This window comes from Rutidosis leptorrhynchoides, unplaced genomic scaffold (genome assembly GCF_046630445.1).
Source record: "Rutidosis leptorrhynchoides isolate AG116_Rl617_1_P2 unplaced genomic scaffold, CSIRO_AGI_Rlap_v1 contig102, whole genome shotgun sequence".
In the NCBI taxonomy this organism is placed as follows: Eukaryota; Viridiplantae; Streptophyta; class Magnoliopsida; order Asterales; family Asteraceae; genus Rutidosis; species Rutidosis leptorrhynchoides.
The window spans coordinates 81,655-100,251 of NW_027266358.1; the positions used below are offsets into that span (position 1 = coordinate 81,655).

The window sequence follows — 18,597 nt, forward strand, 5'->3', positions numbered from 1 at the left end:
ATCGCATAATGAAACTTGGTTTGGTCCAATTCAAATGTTCTTTTATGAAATTCATGCATATTTAAGTTATAATTTTCAATCTTATCTTTATGTTAATTTCAATAATAACTCTATTTACATACACATTTATTTTTTTGAAATAATAAATAATAAACAGATATATAATTTTTCTCATCATTAGTTATTTTATTAAAATTCGCAATTTCTTATTACTTGTGAAGTGAATTGAAAAGAGTATATTATAGATTTGGTTACATTAGGGCTTTTCAAGTTTCGATTGAAGAATTCAGAGTGAATGGACAACTATATATAGCAATGCGCCCATATATTTTGGGCATATTTAATTATATATGAATGAATAAATATTATCATCGTTGAACAAAAAAGTTTGTATTTCCCAACACACAACATGATTTTAATGCATATTATCATCCAAACTTTTAATACAAAAGGTCATACATAGGATAATAAAAAATACGTGTAAATTATTTATAATTAGAATATATTGGCTCTTATCTGAACAGGTTTGGTTGTGCTACGAGAAACTCTGATGGTGGAATTGTCGTAGCTGGATCTGGAATAATTGGGAATACAGAAGTTGTTCTAGCTGATGAGGTGGCTGTGGTAATGAAGCCGGTGGATATGGCAGATAGGCTGCAACTGGAGTCAGTTATCTTTGAAGGGGACTGTCAGGTACTCGTGACAGAATTGAATTTCTGTGGCAGAAGCTTTGCTTGTTCTGTCTAGCCATTAATGAGGTTAAAGCTAAAGGAAGGAATTTTCTTAATTTCAAGTTTGTTCATGTTTCTAGAGATAGTAATAAGGTGGCTGATGGTTTAATCCGTCTCACATTAGACTCTCCTTATGTTTCGTTTTTGCAGAATACTTTACCTTCCCATCTACTTTACTTAGTCCATATGGACATTGATCATCAATAGAATGGTTATGCCAGTTGAATTTAAAAATAAAAAATAAATAAAAGCATATACTAATTCGAAATTAAATTTACAATATATAGCGCTCATTCTGTCTATTACTCTGCAAGAACAATGTGAAAAAAAAAAAGAAAAAAAAAACCCTCAAAAGTTTACCGTGATCATAAAATCGATAACCATAAATATGCAATCGCAGATGTGGGAGTAGTTAAGTTAGTGCCTCTAGAAAGAAAAAATTATAAACCCAACAATATTTTTTTGAACTACAGTACAAAAATGTATCTATTCTCAACTTCTGCATCGGGTAACTATCTAAACCATCAATTAATATTATGAGGCAATATTTTGAATTTTACTGTTGATCTTCCTTGAAATGTAATGAATCTCCATTTATAAATAATTAGTCAGTCGACTCGTCCGTTGGACAAAAAAATTTGTACCTTCAAAAATTAATAATTTAAATATATATTATATAAAAAATTATATAATAATTATTTATTTTAAACATTATTGAATTTATGTAAATATTAATTTTATAACAGTTATAATATTTTGATTTGATTTCAAAATCTACAATCCTATTAAATTTAAAGATTATTTTGTTTTCAAAATTAATAAATATAACAAAACGTAAAAGTTATATATCAAGATTGATTTCATAATAAAATTTATAATTGCATTTAATCAATTTAGTTGTTTCTATTGTTTGAAAAATAATATATGCCCATTTTAATTAAGAATAGAAACAAAAATATAACGGGTTTTTATGATGAATAATAGTTTAATGAAAAAAATAATATATATTATAATTTAATTAGGAAGAATTTTTTCAATAATATGTGCGTTTGAATAGGAAAAAAGAAGAAGATGTGCCCGTTTTAATTAGGAATAGAAATATATATTTATATGAATTTTATTATGAATAATTTTTTAAATAATAGATAGGAAATTGATTAGGATTAAAATTATTATATTTATTTTTATTAGAAAATATTAATTAGTAGAATTTTATTTGGAATCATTATGTTTTTATTGTGAAAAAAATAATATCATTGATTTAAAATTATGACTTGCTTCCTAATTAAACTCAAAGTTCTTAAATATATATGTCAAATTATTATTCGTTAATAAAACACCACGTGTCGAATGTTCATTTGACAATAAAATTTACAATTGAATTGCAATTGAATTTACAATTGAAACAAATTGAAAAAATCTCTTTATTATCTATAAAATTTTATATAATTTAAAATCTCTTTATACACAAATAAATAACGGACTGTTTAATTAATCAAATTAGTATATTATCCATTCCGTACTTCTTTTCACTCAGCGACAATATTGATAAACTCATATTGTTGCCATTCCAAATAACCTTCCTATCTCATGAACTTCCTTGAAGGGATATTTTATTTTTTATACAATGATTGTTGAAAAACATGTATGGGTAAAAATGAGTATTTGAAATTAACTTCGGAAGAAGAAGAATGGTTCATGGTGAAAGTGAAAAAAAAAGAAAAGAAAAAAGAGAGCATTTTTTTTAGATATTTTATGCAACATATAGAAATTTGATTAGATCATGTCTATTCATTTTATGTACATTTAATAAAAATAAAAATTGAAAATTGTTTGATTGGACATTTGTAGGAAGGTTCCAAAAACATCCAATTTTAAAAAATGTTGTTTTTGTATATTTTTACTGAATATACAAGTTCAGATAAATAATTTATAAATGAAAATATATATATATATTAATTTCGTTTTAAAATATGTGATATTTTTTATATATATTATGAATTGCGAATTACAACCATTAATTCCATAAATGCACATCAATTTCAGGTTCTGGAATGAACAAGTAGTCTCTTTAGTTAGTTAGGACATAAAAATTCCTTAGAGATTTCATATATGAAATCATCAAATCAAAGAGCTTACTTGGGAGTGAATGTTCAATCTCTTATGATGCAAATTATAATTATATACTACCTCCGTCCTAGAATAATGTAAATTTTTTAATACAATTTATATTAAAAAATTTACATCTATTTTAAGACGGAGCGAGTATCTAATTTACGAAATGAATGATTTTAACACAAATTGATGAGTATAATTAAAATATCAGATTAATCAACTTTAATTGTATATATTACGTAAACAGTTTAAACTTGCATCACTTCACTGTGGCACGTGAACATTAAAAATATCTTCCTTCCTTTCGGCTTTCTTTTCCGATCGATTTTCTTTTGTAGAATTGATGTGAACTGAATTGATATCGAATGAATTGATTGATATTATTGAATCAATATTCTTTGTTACAAACTTCGTATTTATACCTGATGAATAGAGTCCTACTATAAATAAGTATATAAGTCTAATAAAAATACAAGTCTATCTAAGAGATAGAATCTTAATAATTTTGAAATTTTGCTGACTGTATCACCCCCGGCAAGATGAATGTTCCGAACATTTAGATTGGACAAAAAAGAGGGAAGGGAGCCTGACAATGTGTGAGTCCATGACTCGGACCTTGAATCGGAACGAGAAAGACATGGACAATTTGAACGGAAGACAATGATGATTTGATCGGAGCTTGATTGACTCCATGATAATGAGTCGTGAATTTGACAGCTTTCTCCACGACGATTTGATCGGAGCTTGATTGACTCCATGACAATGAGTCGTGAATTTGACAGCTTTCTCCACGACGATTTGATCGGAGCTTGTGTAGCTCCATGACAATGACTCATGGATTGGACAACATTCTCCACGAACTTTGTTTGTTGATTGACGGCATGACGCCGGATTCTTTGTGAATGCGAATGAAGAAGACAATGATAATTTGATTGGAGGTTGAATCACTCCATTGACAAAAGGCTCGTGAATTTGACAATTAATTCCCGAACTAATTTTGGTGATTCACAGCATTTTGCCGAAGAGATGATTGGTGAGAGAGGATGATGATGAAGAAGATGATGAATTAGTCATCGTGATTGTGAGGATCGATATTAGGCTGATACCATGTAAATAGATTGAAGGATGATATTGATGTGAACTGATTTTTTAAAATAAAATAAAAATGAATTAAGATGATCGTTTAATATTATAAATAAAAAGTTTTAAAATATATTAAAGTAATTTTATCATAATCATTAATTTATTGAATATTATAAAAAAAAATTAACATGCATGGAGTGATGGAAATAGTCTTTAGATCAATTGAAAATATTTGTATAGTATATGGTTTTTTTGAGGGTATATGGTTAACAAATGTATTTTTAGCTTTATGGTTGGACATTCCAAAGTCTACCCGTCCCTTACCTTACTCTCATTAAATAGAATACTGCATTAATTAATTACTATTCCCAATTTAGTTTATATAAAAAATACTATTCCCAATTTATTGGTTAACAGCTCTCTCACTACCGACTACTATATACCCGTCAATGAAACTTCCTTGCTCCTTCTTCACTCAGTGCCACACGATTACATACTTAACCCCACCATCAAATCTAAACCATCCATTTCTCTCTCTCTTTACTTGATCTTTACCTATATATATATATTGCTCTCCACAAAGTTCCTCTCATCTCATGTCTAACTTTCAAATACACACAAATTGATTAATCGATCTACTTACTTATATATATATATATATAATTCAAACTTGTCGCGCATTGTATTAATATTATATATCAAAATGGCATCAAGGCTTATTTTTCTTCTTCTAGTTTCACTCATTTTATTATTTCAAGCTTTGGCTGATCAGGATGGTTATAATCTTGGTCCAACGGCTTCTGTCGAGTCATCGTCGGATGGAGGACACGTGGCAGAGGCTCCAGTGATCAGACGGCTAGGAAAGCATCACTCTGATGATAAGTCGGTGGCCGGCGGTGGTGTCATTATCTGTGGTCTTGCTACTGCCATTTTTGCAGCTGTCTTTTCCTACATTCGGGTGACTAGAAGAAATGCCAATGAACAAGCTGGACCTAAATAATTAATTAGGCTTCTTTTGTAGTAAATGTTTTAATTAAGGAGTGAATGAGTGATTCTTGTAGGAAGGTAGACCGGATCTCCTAACCAGGAAAAAGAACCAACCCACTTATTTGGACAAGGAAGAATGGGAGAGAACAACATTTTCCTCTCTAAATTACGAAATCTAGAAACAAACTTGTTTTTTTAATACAGCAAAAACAAAAGATAACTTTTTCACCGTTTGATGTAAATAGAGATTGAAATATATAAAAAAAAAAACATTCTTCATTAGAAATGCAAAAAGTAAAGATGATGAACTCAATTTTTCGAAATTTGATTCAATGAACCATAAGAAAAGAAAGTAATGTTAAAAATTTTATAAATTGATTTAAAATAATTCTATACGTCATAAATCTTATTATAATAATGAAATTTAGAAAATGACAATTATTTTAACAATATCAAGAATTAGACAAAACCATTTATACAGTTATACTTCTAATTTTCTAAAAAGTAATTTTGGAATTGAAAAAATATCTTCTAAAAGTACTTTTTTACTTGCTCTCCATTTCATAACCGAATTTTAATTTCAAGTAAAGTGTAAATAGTGAAAAACTTATAGTAGAACACTTTTCCTTCTTCAATCTGCAGATCAGATCACTCAATAGCTCAATAGTTGACTTTAAAGTTGACTTTTGATTTGGCCATAAAAACAGAAAACTATCAGTGCAAAAAGTTTCACTATGCTATTCTAAATGAGACTGTAATTTTATTTTTCTTTAACTTGACTTGAAATGGAAAAGACTACTGGACTTGTTTGAGCTAAGAAGTGATATCAACTTCTTCAATGTTTTATTTTATTTTCTTTGGTTGAAATCTTGCATACACCTTCATTATCACTTACTAAGACTTAATGTAGCTTCACTGAATTGAAACGGACAAAAAAAGAGGCCTAGAGAAAATTCCCCCAATTCACAACTCTCTTTTTCCAGATTTTAGCAATTCGAACTGCAACTTTATTTCTTAGTAATTAATCCATAAAATTGACTTCATAACTAGATTCCCATCACCATTTCTAAGCTAAATGAAGCATTGAATCGACTTAATCCATCAAGAATTGAGAGAGATAGAAGATACCCGAAATTAGCAAAAACGCACTGTAGAACCATAATCGATTGGGGCTTTTCTCCAGGATGAATTTCAGAGTAATTAGATATCATGGGTGAATAGAGGACATCATCACGAGCATTTTTATATGTTGTCTGAGCTCCGTCGACGACTGTAGCTCCCACAAACAACTTTGGCTTAATTCTGACAGTGTTCTTATCGTTTAACCAGTTACACCAAGGTGCCTCACCTTTTTCCTGCGTGCACTTTCATCCAAAACTATACAACAGACTAATTTCTCTATAAAATTTGTTTAATCTTGTTCAATTCATTCTGTGTTAAGTTTCTTCAATTCACAAGCACTCATAAACATCAGAATTGCTTCAGAGATGATTTTTACACCCTTTTTATTATTGTAGACTTTGATAGCTTCATGTTCTTCTTCTTCAAGTATTATTTTATCTTTGCTTTGGTGGATGACTTCACTTGCAAGTTGATCATGTTTCCCATCAATTGTGGCAAATCAAACTTCTTGAAATAAATTATTCCAATAACTCCTCATTTGTTGAAGGAAACTTGATTGTCACATATTTTCTTTAAATAACCACCATTCAACTTCACAATTATTTCGAAATCAAGGTACCAAACATCCATCTTTTATTTCCGTGAAAGAACCTTGCATTTCTTTATTATTGCTGAATTCTGAAAATAAACACTCCCAACAATTCTTTACATACATTTTAATATATACATATTGATTATTGACCAGTATATTGATTATTGACCAGTATATGAGAAATTGATGTATTTTTACTTTTTAATTGTGCGTTATGAATGTAAATTTCTGATGGCAAACGTCCAAAGATAACCAATTAAGGAAAAAAAAAACGTCCAAAGATAACCAAAGTCCATTTATCCCTCGTAAAATTTTAACATATAAACTAACTAATTAAGAAAAGAAATAATAAGAAAACAATAATGCATCATGTACTCCGCCTTCCTCTTTATGCGTTGTAAAATTTTGGACTCCTGACGTCAAGCCATTACTCTTCTCGATAGATATTTTTTTAGATTTTTTTATTTTGTCTCAAAAATAATGATGACTCGCACACATAATTAAAATAAAAATATATTGTATTTTTCAAATTATATTATTTTATGTGTCAATATTTTAAAAAATAAATATGTATTAAGAGATTGGAATGATGGAGTATGCTTCAGCTCTGAAAATAGAATGTCTTTTTAAAAGTGGAAGGCAAAAAGTAATATTGAACGTCAAACGTGTATGAGCTCAGCTACTTGCTAAATTAAGCCATAGAACTGTAATTCCTACAAACAAACAAACACAGTTGCATACTGAAATTGCATGTGTGAATGAATCTAGAAATTGCAAGTCATTATAGTCTAGCATAATACAATCTGAATGACCATTTCTAAAACTTGATTGTGAAAAAAGTATATGCATGCATTATTAGCACAAATTTAGATTGTTGATCGAAGAAGAAAACTTGGAACATTCATGATCATAAAGTCGTATTGCATTTTGCTTACAAACTCAAGTCACACTGCATTTTCAACAAAGACTTGTACACTAATCAAATGACGAACTACAACAGGAAAAAAAAAGGAATTTTTACCAGAAAACTCTATTTAATCTTCATTAACACACTTGTCATTCTCGTTCCGATCAAGTTAACTTTCACAGAACCAACAAATGTTGACTCTTTAAACAACCAAACAATCTCTGTAACTTCTTCGTCACCACACTTACCAAAATCTCTACACTTCAATTTACATTTTTGGTTATTTCACGTTTCACATTCTGTTCCCATTCAAATCTGTTGTATTTTCTCATTTTCTTCTTCGGATTCCTTGGCTACTACACATCATACACTACTTTTCCCATAAGACTATCCATTTCCCTATTGTATATTAGTTTAACCTCGCTAGCTATGCCTCAATGAATTCCATAAGAGATGTCAATTGTTGTTTAATGGCTGATACAATATACTTACTTTACTCAGGATGAACCAACTGTCCAGAAAAAAGAAGAAGCAACGTTGCACATCAAATCCAGTAAGTGGTTTTCCCGGGCTGAGCATGTAGTATCATCTACAATAATAACACCGAAATTGGAGGAAACGCATTACCATCACTAATATGTTCACAGAGGGCAATAACAGAATAAAAGAAGAACACAAATGAATTCTCTCATAATATTGCGCACAATCAAAAACACCAATCCCTCCCTCAACCACACCACTTGCACAAAGTTAGAGTAGAATACATACCTGTTTTACAGCTGCACTGTTCACGTTTGACGGTAACCAAGATGTTATCAAACCAGCATCCATGAAGTTCTGTTTGTAGACAGACATTTCTCACAAGATTGATCATGCCAAGGCTGCCAATGGAAATTAGAAAATAAAAAATATCAGAGATGAAGGAATAATATCCACAACAAAACAAGAGGAGAAAATAAGAAATCTGCAACTTTCTGTTTTCACTTGTTAATAAGATCATGTAGACAGAGAGTCATGAGTCAAAAACCACATATACAAAACCAGCTGAAACCTTACCTTGAACAGGCGCAAATCACGATCATTGAGCATTCATTCAGTGTATATTGTCAACATTTTCATACGATCACTGTTTTAGGTAACATCTTCACATATTTTGCTTCCTTGTACGCTCTAGATTAAGCCACTTCATTCAAAGTCTGGGTAAACTGGAGCCAGTTTCAAGTGGGGGACTAGGGCTTGAATTCTTGTAAGGTCTGTATCTACACAGATAAGAATGAGTAATGTACATAAGGAAATCCAAGAAGGGTCCCTTTCCGACACCCGTGTAAAATATCCAGCATTATCTTGAATATCACGGTAAGCTCTAGCCATTATGCCATCAGAAATCTCATCAAAGTCGAACGAGACATCCTTCAACTTCTGACCCCACATTAACGTTCGTTCAGGCATCCCTGCTTACAGAATTGAGATAACAACACATTGGTTGTCACAACATTTGGAACAAAGGCCATCTTGAGCAAATTTGCAGTAATTATCATAGCACGATCCAGCATGTCGCTACATACACCGTTCAGCATTGTATTGTATGTTGTAGTGTTTGGAGCAACACCTGCCGAAACAAGTTCATCCAGCAGCATCACTGCTCTGTTTATTTTTTGATTACTACAAAATCCATGGATTCATATGTTATATGTCGTGATGTCAGGGTCCAAACCACTGACATACATTTTAGTTACAAACTCGCCTGCTCTAACGTGGTCAAATTCTTTACAATATCCATTGATCAAAGTGTTGTATGTGACTATATCAGGAGTCAGTCTGATCCGATGGATATTCAGGTATGCATCGATAGCCACTTCATATTTCCCTGCTTGCAAAACCCATTGATGAGGATATTGGAGGTAAAGATGTCTGGAACAAAACCCTTGTGCCTCATCTCTTTTTCCAATTTCAATGATTCACGCAGATTCTGATCCTTACAGAACCCGAGCATTAAAGAGTTGTACGCAAAATTATTTAGCACTAAACCTTTTTCTGACATTTTCAGAAATACCTTATATGCCTCGTCCAATAGACCAGCCTTAGCAAGTCCATCAATGAAGGCTGAAGCAGCAACAACATCGGGAAATGTCCCCATCCATTTCATCTCATTCCACAAACTTTTTGCCCCATCCACATCGTCAATCCTGAAGTAGCCATCCAAAAGCACTGTGAAAGCCACTTTATTTACGGGAAATCCTTTCTTTATCATTTTATACAAAAGCGTTTTCGCTTCTTGTAGCCTTCCCTGCCTAGACAAATCCATAAGAAGAGAACTACATGTAGAAGACGAAGGAGTTAGACCAAGTTTAGCCATAGTCTCATAAGCTTTAAGGCATTATCGTCAAACCCAGCCCCGGGCATATGCTGCAATTACTGAATTGAAAGCAAATAAACTTGGAATTATTCCTTTGTCGAGCAATTCAACTAACAACGCCATTGCTTTGTCCAACCTGCCGGCCCAACACAAGCCTGCAACAGAGATATCATCGAGAGACTGGCCAGGAAGCAAAGCTGATTGAGATAAGTTCCCAACAACCTGTCCCCATCCTCTTCCCCCCCATATTTGTAGTGCCCTGCAACCAGAGTATTAAAACTGACACAATCAGGAGCTACACCTTCACTTGCATTTCTCCAAATAGTGCATTCGCTCGACCAATATCTCTCATTTTAACATAACAGTAATCAGTGCATTGTATACTACAACATTTGGGTAAATACCGACTTCCTCAATACTGTCAAAAATCTCCCTTGCTTTCACCAAATTTCCCTCCCTGCAAAATGCACTGATAATGGTACTAAATGTAACAGTGCTTGGTCTACAACCAGTCTCAATCATCAAATCCGCCAAACCAAGAGCATATACAGTTTGGCCCTGTTACAATAAGCACTAATGACCATGTTGTAAGCATAAACATCCGGTTGACACCCATTATTTCCACATTAAATGAAGCAAACTCTCAGAAATACTAATGCAACCCTTCTACAAAACCCAAGAATCATCGTATTAAATATATAAGTACAAGGTCCAGGCCCTAGAAGAATCATATCCCTAAATAACTTCCACACTCTGCCATAATCATCAACTCTAAGCAACAACCAAAACAGAACTGAAATTGCGGATAGACTCAGCCTCACACCCATATCCCTCATCCTAAGCACAATGTCTAATGCTTCTTTAGTGTATTTCAACATTCACAAAACTGCGCATTAGCGTATCAAGAACTGAGAAATCCATCTCATATTTATAGTGACTTCTCCACATAAACTCCATCAAATCTTTGCTCTTAATGGCTCCAATTCGACTAATAACCCAAGATATCACATCTTGAGATAGAAACCTCATATTTTCAGCAGCTAAAATATGCGCTACTATACAACTGGATCAGAATCATCTCGAAACGAGAATTTGAAGAATGGAAAGGCAGTCTCCCTTGTCTCCAACAACTTCATAATTTCTACAAGAGAGTCTGGGAAAATTTATCAGAGAAATCCTTCAATAAGGAACCTGGTTGCTGCTTGATAATTTTGGATAAACCAACAATAGTCCTATGCTGTTCATTGAAATTTAAGTAGCTCAAAGAATCTGAGCGTACGTGTGTATCATAGAAAGGCGAAAACTGATTCAGGTACTTGTGATATCTACTATCCATAGTCGACTGAGATGAGAAGCCCAAATCTTTCTGGAAATGAACATCAGGCATCACCTATAGATAATAATGACAGTAGAATTGTAATGCTGAATTACAAATAATTACTCAGCGTAGGAAAATAAAAGTTACACAAAGAAAAATGATTGAGGATATTTCTCACACACATCCTTTAATACCCCCACCCCTACAAAATCCAACTCATGAGCTAAAATGGTATCTCTAATTCCTATAGCTATTGCTCGAACTAACAATTGTCTATAATCCGCCTTCCATGTACAAGTTTTCTGTCAAGCAGAGGTCAAAATACTTCAATTTCTCCGGAAGGAAATATTTTCGCATACCAAAAAATCCAACAGCAAGAGCTCAAAATAAGCAATCTCTCGTGCAAGATCAAAATTCTCCACTAAACTCCAATATTTACAGATGATCTCTACTTCCCATCAAACACACAGTTCAGATATTAAAATTTGTCTCACTCTTCTGTTAATGTTATTCATGATTCAGCAAGCTTGTAGATTTCTTTCAAACTCCGAAATCGCAATGGCCACAGTGAAATTGAAACTAAAGATGAAAAATTCAGCTGTTTCTAACTTATGAACATACCGCAGATGGATCGATTTTGGGGAAGCTCTTGACAACAGAGAGGACTCGCTCGATGACTTGTTCCTTGGTGAGGTGATCGTCGTGCGATGATATTGACCGGACGGAACCGAACAAACTCTATGGCTGGGTCTTCGATCTTGATCCAGCTATGGCTTGAACAGGCACCCGAATGTGCCAAGTACAGCTGATCTCAACGCCATCTTCTCAACTTCAAGACACGAACCAACACATCAGATTGGCCAGATAACAATTACAATCTTGCTTTACTAATTATGCACACAGAAAAGTATAAAACCTCCAATCAACCTAATTTCTAGTTCCCAAAGCTTCCTTTACAAAAAATAAAAAAATAAATAAAAATAGCTCTACATTTATTTCTTTTCGTTTCCATTCAGATTTTGTATGCTAGTTCAAGATATCAATTCGCTCACATTGTCAACATCAACCTCAGATCAGCTACATAGTCATATGTGTAGACACAAAAAAACAATCATTCAAGTCCAATTTACAAATAGCTTAAACTCAAAGGAATGCACCTGAAGTTTTGAAATCAAGGCAATGAAGAGGGAAATTAAAAAGCTTCTGAGAAGGAGGATGCTCAGAACCGAAGTTAAAATTTAAAGCTAAACTGGTTCCTGCAATCACAAAAATAGGAAATTAATTTTCGAAACAACTTCTTCCTAAATTAGTTCTTACATGTAGTTAAAAGCTATATGTATAACCTTTTTAGCTGCAATTGTTATGTCATTTTGTACTGCAAGCTTCATATTTACAGAAATTTCAAATTATTTAGACTTGTGGCGTGAAAACAGTATGAAACAGTATGCCATTTTTGAAATGAAAATGAGATGCAACAAGGTCATAGAGTAATAGAGGGAAAAAAAAACACAACAGAATTTGATCAATCGTCCCTTTGATTGTATACAAATACAAAAATGTTGGGAATTTGAGTATTGGTCAACTATTTCAAGGATCACAATTGCATTTGCTTTCTGAATCTTTGAAATTAAAATCGTTCTGTAGTCTGCAATTGATTGAAAGGCATTGCCAAGCAACTTTCAATGACAGGGAATCAAGTAAAAGCCTCTGATTCTTCAGTGGTGAAAATGAGTTTAGTAGAATTAGGCAGAATTTCAAAGAAAATTACACAAAAGTGATAGACCAACCTCATTTGAGACATCAAAGACTCCATCTTGAATCTTCTTATATATTGCTCCAGCTTTCTATTATAAATGCCTGCACAAAGAGGCTTCAATGTGAGAGTTCTAGAAAACAAAATACATGTACGAAGGAGATGAAAAACAACATTCCATCCCAGTCCCCCGTTTGTTGCAAATATCTTATTCCATCCCAGTGCCCACTGCCCAGTTGTTTTCATGCAGGGTTTTAAGGGGCCTAGATATGCCATCAGTTACATTAAGAAATAAGCAAGTGCGTAGCAGATTCACATATAGGTCCTCTATGCTGAATGAAAAGTTGAAATTGCCAACAATTGAAACACTGTATGAAACTACGGAGCAAGAGGCCTAGAGCCATGATTTCCATATATTACACTACTTCTCTTCACCAAGGAAGAGACTCATTTTGAACAATTACATGAAACCATAATCCCTGCTTTAGCTTAAGCCCACATTGAACAATTACATGAAACCAAAATTCCCCCTTTAGCTTTACCTCAATAAGCCAAAAAATTAATATTAACATTCAAATGCCTCAGATTAATTAGAACACTCATAAATAACAATGTCACAAAAATCTAAGCTTGAAGACACACAAAATTAATTAAGCAACCATTACTATGAGATGTCGGTGCCTGCGTAATCTAAGCTATAAACTGAGCAAGCACGCGAACGGGTTTCGCGTTATTGGGGGTTAGAAATTCAACAAACTAACCTGATAAACCTTAGCTATATATCGTGATTCGTTTCCTCTCTTCCCCTTAACTTTCTATTCACTTATCAAACTTATTTCCTTTGTGTGTCATTTTCACAAACACCTTCCGAGCACCTGAAAAAACATGCCATAGCTAAATTATACTATCTCCATCTCAAAATAAATACAAAATTTTTATATATAATTTATATTAAAAAATTTGTATCTATTTTAGGACGAAAGTAAGAGATGGTCTAAAATATAAAAGTAGTTTAAAAACATAAAAAAAAAGCTAAAAATTTAAGTTCCACCGCACCGATTGTTACGAACGGTGGCGGTGGTGGAATATGGTGGTGGTAGTCTTAAAAAAAACACTTCCGTTGTATTTTTACTTTTATTTATACGATTTTTAATTTGCTGCCTTAACTTACAATGTTTACAATTTACTACAAAATCATGAATATCTGTCGAACATAATGGCATGCTTGCAAAATATGCTTTGAAGATTACATGCTGTGAAAACTCAGGTAGCTAATTGCAAAGTATACTACAGTTCAGTTATCACTCCGTCATTATCGAAATTTAAAGACGGTTCAGTTCACGTTCTGCAATTTTTTATACTGCAGAAAAACGAACAAAATCCCCATAAATGGAGTAATACACAAAATCGAACCTTTCTCTCTCAAAATAGTCTTCTTTCTTTTATTAAACGGTTTCTTTCTCCCTCTAGAATCTTCCTCTACAAAAATAGAAAGTCACTTTTACTTGTCCACTGGTTGTCAGGGGCGAACGTAGGGAGAGAGTGGGGACTTTGATCCCACCCAACTTTTAAAAAAAAAAGTTGTATATATAAAATATATAGTATTTCGTTCAGCAGATGATCATTAACGAAAGAGTGGTATAGTGGATGCGTAAAATCGAATCTTTTAAAGGTGAATGCATTTTTTGCATGTATTTTTATTATTTTTCAAATTAACTTTGAGTTTAAATTTATACATTTTTATTTATATTTATACTCTGTTTTCGAGTTTTGAGCTTTTTTCTAATTTGATCGGTTTGATTACAAATATACACAAAAATTTTGTCCAATCTTAATTAGGTAGTTGACTTAAAAATTTCAAACATGCTATTTTTTTTTCCTTTCATTTTTAAATATTAATATTTTTTTTAGTATTAAAGATTAACATATAGCAGTAGTATGTTTAGTAGCACTAACAAAGAGAGTATTATTAATTTAATATTCCAAAAATTCGCGGTGCGACTTTTGAATTTGATAGTACATATGTTATAAAATGTGTGTTGCGTTTCGATGTACCTCTAATGTATTTGGTTTAGTATCAACATATTTTATCGGGTCCCTCCCACATTCCAATCCTGGATCCGCCCTGCTGGTTGTCAATGGCAGCTTCTTCAAGTTCCAAATGTTGGTGGCAAGCACCAGTCTTCTTCACTATCTCGGTGGTTTTGGCTTTCGTAGCAATTTCAACAGCAATCCATCCAAGAAAACAACGACAATCCAAACCCCTAAATCAAGAAACCTCTTCTCAATCACCTCTCTATTAAAGCATCCACGGTTCTAAGAAGATCAGTATTCCATACCATAGCAACTTTTCTATAGATGTCCCCTGAACTCTTCATTTCCAGTAATGCAAACACCACAATCTTCGCCATTAAAGATTCCACCTTGTCGAATTTCTCTCTGCCTCATTGGCTTCTAAAAGATCTTCTCCAATACCATACTATTCCGATCAAGCTCTCGATGAATGATCTGTTAAAAAAGACTAAAGGTAGCTGCTTTCACACCCTTTTTCACGAAAAGAATGTAGCTGTAACGAAAATTGATGGGAAAAACAGAAATGTAGAGATCAATCAAGTCTTGTTAACGGAGCCTGACTTGTTTCTTGACGGCGGTTTGGCAATTCACGGCGTTATCGGGACGTTCTCGGCATTGGATCCTCAAGATGTGAAACAAGGATGGGGTTACATTTAGTCTCTAGTTTGCGTTTCCAATTCAAGTCTGGTTTCGGATTTCGAATCATCCAAGAACGTGATAGAATGGACACGGATTATCCGATTACTGAGCTCGCATGGGTTCGTGTCTTTTGCAGTGGGTTGCATTTGGTTCTTGATGGGATTCTAAACGATCACATGAATTTGAGTTCTGTCACCATCTTCACTCCTCCGAAATTCGGATTCGTGGCTTCTCCTTCTGGATTGCTTCATAAGATTATAAAGCTTCACATCCTGCCTCAGAGATTTGGCTATAAAGAACTAGCTATGTTGAGACAAACTGCCGGTGGTGTTAACCAGTGTTAACTAGATTCAGTTTTCACGGCAGTTAGTGTGAGTTGGCTATTTTCGTCAAAACCACTTATACAGAAGATTTGATTCTTTCTTGCAGTACAAGTCTTGTTTGGAAACTAGTAATTGAAGAATCCTTACTGTGATCCGATTTGATTTGGTTTAATTATGGATTTTCTATTCTATGAAGGAGTCTTAATTAAATCCTAAAAGGAAGGTATTGTATTAATGAAAAGATTCTCGTAGGATACAATTCCTATGCTAAAAGGGAAGTGTTTTTTTGTTTTGTGAAGAAGTCTTGTTCTCCAAGATTCAAGGGTTTCAAGTATAAAAGATCGATGACACTACAACCCTAGACACACGTCTACAAGCTATTCTCTGCTGATTAGCTCCTTGGAGAAGAAGACGTCTCATTCTACACTATTGTTCACAGTTGATTGACCTTTTTTGTCTGTGAATGTTTTGAGGGTGATTGATCTTATTCGTGCACTAATCCAACTTTATCAGAGTTATTCTTTACAGTGCAAAGATCCTGTGGCGCTTGTAATTTGTTTGAAGATTACAAGAAAGTCCCTTGTCTGTTTGACAAGGCAACTGTCGCTCGTAATCTGTGTGGAGGTTACGAGAAAGTCCTTATCCGTTTGATAAGGCAACTGGCGCTTGTAATCTGTGTGAGGTTACAAGAAAGTCCTTATCCGTTTGATAAGGCTGTTGTGTAAGTCCTAGTCCGATTGACCAGGCTATTAGAATAGACGAAGGATCCACTTAGTGAAATATGAAGTAGATTATATATTTGCGAATTGTAATATGTGTACTGTCCTATTGTTGTAAGAATAGTGGAATGTCGTTTATCACTGGGCGAGGCCCAGCAGAGTAGGTATATCCGAACTGCGTAAACATATCTTGTGTTATTTACTTACAACACTGTTTTTATTATTCTGTGTTAACTCGCCACCATTAGCACAACTGCGATAATCCGTCAATTAAGTCAGAATACACTTTCAAGCTACATTGTCGGAGAAAGAATCGGTAATAAGAACACTGGTTCCTGATCAAGATCTTAAGATTACAGGGATAGGCAATTCGACATTGGTGATCAATGGAGTTGAAATTGTAGAGCCAAAATCTTCTCTTTCAAGAATTTCATGATTCACGCAATTTCTCGAGCACTCCAGTCCAGACGGCTGAGCATCAGACTACAATGACATAGGATTTGCATTACCTATTCTCATCTTCTAGTTAGACTGTTAGAGCATCATCATTACATAATCTCTTGTTCTCTGTCAGAATATACAAGGCAAACTGTAAATGTGTGCTTAAACCAAACAAAATTGAATTGAACTGCATAGGAATTTTTTAATGATACAATGTTACATGCTTTAGTATAAAAGCGATTATGTTTTATCAATGTATATCTCTTGAGCTCTGGAAAACAAACTTTGATAGCAAAAAGAAGAAGAGAACCAAGCTGAATGGACATGACCATTCGCAGTTTGATATCGCAGTAGGTCACGACAATACTTTCTATATCTTTAGTTTGAACGTGGAAGCTAAATTTGAGTCAATTTAAGCATAGAGAGGAAAAGTTCAGTTTTATCGGAACTGCATCATTACTTACCAATTCTGGAGACATTATTAAAGAGTAAAGCAGTTATAGTCAATTATGTATTTTTGATTCTGTTTGTAATTCCTACAAACAGACAAATACAGTTGCATGCTGAAATTGCATATTTGAGAATGAATCTAGAAATTGCATGTCATTACTAGTCTAATAAAAAGCATAATACATACAATCAGAATCTAAAACTTGAATCAAATTTAGATTCTTGATCGAAAAAGAAAACTTGAACATACATGATCGTAAAGTTGTATTGCATTTTGATTACAGGGCATCACAAACTCAAGTCATGCTACATTATCAACAAAGACGTCTACACTAATCAAAAGGACAAATTGCATAAAAAAGGGAATTTTTGTTTTCCCCAGTAAACTCTATTTAATCTTCATTAAAATACTTATCATTCTCGTTCCAATCAAGTTAACTTTCATAGAACCAACAAATGTTGACTCTTTAAACAACCCAACAATCTCTGTAACTTCGTCATCACCACACTCATCAACAGCCACCACAACATCTCCGCCTTTCCTCACCGTCCTCTCCATCTCCGCCGCGTACCGCCGCGGATACAATGCCTCATTCAAATGCCCACTAAAAGCCAAATCGAAAACATCATCGAAAAACGGCAAGTTGTGCGGATCGGCAAGGCTAACGAGCGGAGGCGAATCCACAACTTCAATTCCAGCGACATCTTCAATACCAATGTTCTTCAAAGCCATGACGGCGTGCCCAGCTCCGGCGGAGACGCAGAGGACGCGAGAAGAAGTGGGTGTAGGAGGTGATTTGTTTTTTCCATGAATTTGATGTCCAGAGGCGGAAGTGCTTCTTCGCAGGCGGAATGTAGTGATGGTGGTGACGGAGAGACGAGTCGCAAGAGGAGGAAGGGAATTTGAGATGAGGTTTTGATAATGGCGTTCGCGGGTGGATACAAGTTTGTGGGGTTTGAAGGAAGAGGGAAAGTAGAGTGATCGTAG

At 33.8% G+C, this 18,597-nt stretch overlaps 3 pseudogenes; 1 reads left to right on the top strand and 2 right to left on the bottom strand.

The window, feature by feature from the left end:
* Positions 1-8,722: 8,722 nt before the first annotated feature.
* Positions 8,723-13,240, bottom strand: LOC139880998 (uncharacterized; annotated as a pseudogene).
* A 1,862-nt stretch (positions 13,241-15,102) lies between these two features.
* On the top strand, positions 15,103-17,210 carry LOC139881000 (fasciclin-like arabinogalactan protein 21; annotated as a pseudogene).
* A 787-nt stretch (positions 17,211-17,997) lies between these two features.
* Positions 17,998-18,592, bottom strand: LOC139880999 (uncharacterized; annotated as a pseudogene).
* Positions 18,593-18,597: the final 5 nt, after the last annotated feature.